Raw genomic sequence first — 4924 nt, 5'->3', positions numbered from 1 at the left:
CCTTCTCCACAGGAGTCATTCTTCTCCACCATCACCTCATCATCTCTCATTTTGGATGTCATAGCTGCATTTCCATTAACTATGAAATTTAGCGAATTGGATTGAAGTCGCTAAATGGAAACAAATTTGAAAAAACTCGCATTTATCGAAAAAAGCTCATCAAAAGTTGAGCCTGTCGTGCAGAATTGTTGGACCCACAGCTCCTCTGTAAAATCACCAACCACAACTTCCCAAAATGGCTTAATCTGTAGCCACGCCCACGGAGCTTGCCGCTCCATGGCCTTAATAAGACGCCGACGTCTCCTTTGATAGATGATGATGAGCGCTAGTGCTGTAGCAGAAATTTGAATATATCTTCTGTGAACCAAAGTATCGCGGTGTTTTTGACTTATCGCATGAGTTGGTTTGTTGTTAATGTAAACACCATAATTGCAAAATTGATTTCTGACATTTCTAGAATTTCGATAAAGTTTTGTGCACGTGTAATGGAAACAGTTCTATGGAAACAGTTCTGAAATATGTTGATTCCTTAATTTTAAAATACAGTTCTAACAATTTGATTAAACTCTGACAGATTTTTGGAAACATTCTGTGCACAAAGTGATGCTTTTGCTAAAGTTACATCTACTCACGACTGCACCTGAATGCACCAGTAATAGGGTTGATGGTGACAAATAATCACCTATGAAAAAACACAAAGGATCAATACAATTTAAGTTAAAGTGAAATAAAAACGTTTATTTTATATATTTTTTAAGTCACCATTTGTTGATTCTTAAAAGGAAAAAAAAAAGTTCTACATTTAGATATCAAATCTACACAACACAATCAGTGGTCACTAAACTTGCTTAGGCTGCTGTAAAGTTGAGACTTTTAGGCCTGATTTATTCTTTTACAAAACTCAATGCGTGCATGTTGATTGTTGGCATCAGTGCTGATTCATTGTTGTGTTTTTTCCAATCTGTCATTAAACTGTCGACGGTTAACTGATGGTACGGTACATGTCTGCAGCGCCCTTTTCCTTCCACCACTCAACACTCGGAAATGAATCGCTGCCATCTGGAAGTCATCAAATGTGGCAAACATATGTCATACTTATGACTGTCACCATATATTTATATACCTCTGGGAAATTATTTATGCTGCTTTTAAACTTCTAAAATAAAAGAGAGGTGCATTTCAAGAAAGTATCTCACAGATGATTTTGAATGGACATTAGCTGCATTTTTTACAGTATATACCGTCTATGTAACTCTCAAAACACACTTTATTTTTATTTTAACATTTTTAAGGTTCAGATTTTGTATAAACCTGAATAAACTTTGTTTTGTTACTATTATAACTACTCATCGAAAAAAAACAAGCATAAGATTCTGTCTAAATATCTGAGCTTTAAGAAAAACTGCATCTTTTTGGAGGAGCTACTTGTATTGAAGATTTTTAGGGAAGTCTGTCAAAAATGAGAAGGAACAGGGAACTTTTCGGCTTTTCAAAAAAAAAAAAAAAATCCACTGCACAGCTCACAAAAAAAGAAGAAATGTACGATTAATGAATATTTACAAGAATAAAATACAAATATTGCTTTAAAGATTGCATTCTATTAAAAAAAAAAACTATCCTGAAAGTGATTTGTCAGAATTTCACACGTTTTTTCTATATTTGACCGGAGGGACATAAAAGGAACATGATAGCTTTTTTTTTTTCCTGACAGGTAGTTACTGAGCATGCTCCAACATCTCCTGTGGTCGCTTCCCCCATTATCCCATTTTTTAAAATGTCTGGGTTTGTAGCATAAAATCCTGCAAAAATGTCTGCTTTAGCACTACCTTCTAATCAGCTTGTTAATATGTGAAAATATTCCACAGTACTAGCAAGAGACGACACAAAATTATCATTTTTAAACATATTTTAACAAATACTTCATTTGTCTTATTTAAAGATAAAAATTCAAAATTGTTTTAAGACTTTAAGAGTCTGTAAAATATGGCAGAGAGGAGTAAAAAAAGACTAAAACCATCCTAATCTACATAACAGTTTGACTCAGTTTTTTAAAGTTACAGAGACACAAATAAATGCTCTTAAACTCATAAAAAATAAAAGAAACTATTAAAAATTCACAGATATTTCTTTTCAGGTTCTAAAATGAAACACTGTTGGAAAAAGCGTTTACCCTTTAAATCTAAATGACAACTTTGCTTGCTCTCCTGCCCTGTAATAATCTCATCCTTTAATTTCCCATCTATTAACTCTCACTTCTTCCAAATATCACACACGCTTCATTTCCGCCCCACTTGTGTCTAGACCATTTGCTCTTTCCATAATGACCACAGGTTTTCTGCGGCCTCTTAGGTCACGTCTCTGCTGGATGACCAACTTGGACTTCACAAAAGAAATGTTAAAATAAATAAACTTCTAACCTGCAAATGTCACCCTGTAGTGAAGATTTCATCGGAATCGTTTTCAACTAATTATAAACGAATGTTGAATCAGAGAAAAAGTTGATGCATTTTGTTTTCTGAGTGTGAGCCGTGATTTAAAAAAAAAATGAATAAATATTGCCTCATGGTCGTTTCCCGCCAACAACAGCTAGAGGCCACTAGGGGTGTGTATCAGCATTTGCTGCAAACAACAACGCAGAAGAAGAAACAAAGTCCTTTATGAAATTTTCTTATTTGCATCTAGACAATATTATTCTTGTTTTTATTTTTTCCTTCTTTGAACTAATGCGGGAGAACACGTCATCAAACTGGGTTACAGAGAGAAGGAAGTACCGCTGAAAGCGCCATAATTCAGATGCTGGTTCCTGCATTTAAAGGTGAACCTCACAGAAAAAAAGAAATCTCATAAATCTAGACATGAAAACATGATTACCAATGCTTTTTGTAGAGATCTTCAAAACAAATAATCTCTCAACGTAATTCGTGTCTACCACATATTGTAAATGAGATATACAGTCAATGCTTCCATGAAATGATGAGGCGAAAAACTTGATGGTACCTGCTCCCACACATAATGGGAGCATCTAGAACACACATTGCTAATCGAATCTAATGTGCATCTAAAAAGAATCAGCGGATTCAGTTTGACCAGTGAATCCCGTCCGGTGTGAACACAGAACTATGCCGGGCTTGGTGGATTTGTTCAGAATTGTTGTACTTTTCTCCCTAAAGTGCAACTTGCATGCCGAATCCAAATTCTCCAAATGGAGAGTTATGGAAAAATATGGTCTTCAATTTTGGATATTTCTATCCCTTGATTACGTCATCGATAGTCGCTGGTGTTAGCGAGTAGCTGGCAGCGCTCTGAAAATACAGAACATCAGTTTATAACTTTAGAAAGTCATGCTAAAGCAAAGTCATTACAGTGTTCCCCCGCATATTCGCAGATTTTTTCTCATGGAGGTGCTGATGTGCATCTCCGCTCCCCGCCGGTTGGTCGGATACTTCTCATCTGCGTTATAAAGTAGGCTACTGTTCTGAATTAATCAAGAAAACTCATGTTGAGCAATAATCTAATGTTCTCCACCAAATAGAACCATGTTTGGTGAGTACGGCTTGTTAACGGACATTCTTCAGCTGCGGGGGTGGGGTGGTGAGACAGGGGTGGGGGAGGTTCTCCGTATTCGCGGTATTTGTGGATGTCTCCAGTCCCTAATCGCGAAAAAAGCGGATTACTGTCCATGCATTTACATGTACACTTCTGGGCTTCAGAGCACACCCACAAGAAGAAACGCGTTTCCCCTCACCCACCCGGCGGAGTCATACAGCTACCCCTTAAAAAGCCATTTTGGACACCGCTACAGCCCCAAATGCCCCTACAATTTAGGGGTAGGACGAAGCCGTAGGGGTAGGAGAACACTTCAGATTCAGCCTCAGCTTTTTTTCTGCATTTTCTTGGCTCCTACAACTTATACTCAGGAAAATACTGTAATTATTTTCTGCCACTATTTAGACTGCGGAGAGTAAGCGGCAAAAACTAACCGGAAAGCCTGGAATGAGGAGCAGCCTGTCACCACCAGACGGGATAGCGCTCATCATCGGATGAACCAACACAAAGCTTCTGTCACCGCTCTTTGCTCAAACTGTTGGCCCAACAAAACCTCAGCGGTTCCTCGTCTTCTGTACTGAAGGTCATCAATGCACCTCGTGTTGCAGTCATCTCGCCAGCTCATGAGAGCGGCCGTTCTGCTCCTTCAATGAGCACTGGCGCCCCGCCACAGATTCCCCTCACATGGCTGGCTATGATTAACATGCAACGTGGATCCCTCTTGTCTAGTAGACAGGGAAGTAAACACAAAACGGGAAGTGTGGAGGAATAAATGTGACAAACAGATGTCCGAGTGAAGAAAATGTTTTCCTTCAAACACAAACACTCACCTGGCAGCACTGAATGGCCATCTTTGGGAGATTTTCTAAGATCTGTCATGTGGGGTCAGTTGTTTGTTTGATTAGACTGAATCACTTCTTCCTGTTGGCCAGGTGTGTTTCTGCCACCCATCTGGTTTCGCGGGAATTTGGCCTCGACATTTCTGGGGTTCTGGGGAGTTGGTTGCATTTCAACAAACTTTATTGCTTGTTGTGCCCAATCTGATCACGCAAGTGAGAGTTTTATGACCCCGCTGTTAACATTGCACACAAACGTGTTTGGTATTTATTGTTTTACCCCAAAATCAAAGCAAAGATTACCTTATAAAGCCTGAAAAATACTTGTATTTTTTCAGTTGAAGTCAACTTTTGGAAGTTTTTTTTTTATCTTAAAAAGAGTTTTAATTATTGGACTTTATAAAACCAGAGACATTTTTGTGTCAGAAACCTTTGTTGATCTTTTATTGCTTTGTATTGCTCAGGCAACTTTGCTTTTTTAGGTACTTCAATTTTGAAATTCTTTAAGGAATGTCTTTTTGATTGGGTGGACTTTGTTCAGC

The 4924-nt window shown here is 38.1% G+C and overlaps 1 protein-coding gene across 1 annotated transcript in view; it reads right to left on the bottom strand.

The window, feature by feature from the left end:
- Positions 1–4924, bottom strand: part of LOC112162302 (serine protease HTRA1A) — a 34613-nt gene that overhangs the window by 18282 nt on the left and 11407 nt on the right. The window lies entirely within an intron of this gene.

This window comes from Oryzias melastigma, linkage group LG15, assembly GCF_002922805.2.
Source record: "Oryzias melastigma strain HK-1 linkage group LG15, ASM292280v2, whole genome shotgun sequence".
Taxonomy (NCBI): Eukaryota; Metazoa; Chordata; class Actinopteri; order Beloniformes; family Adrianichthyidae; genus Oryzias; species Oryzias melastigma.
Note: the sequence above shows the minus strand (reverse complement) of the source record. Positions and strands in the feature narration are given on the sequence as shown.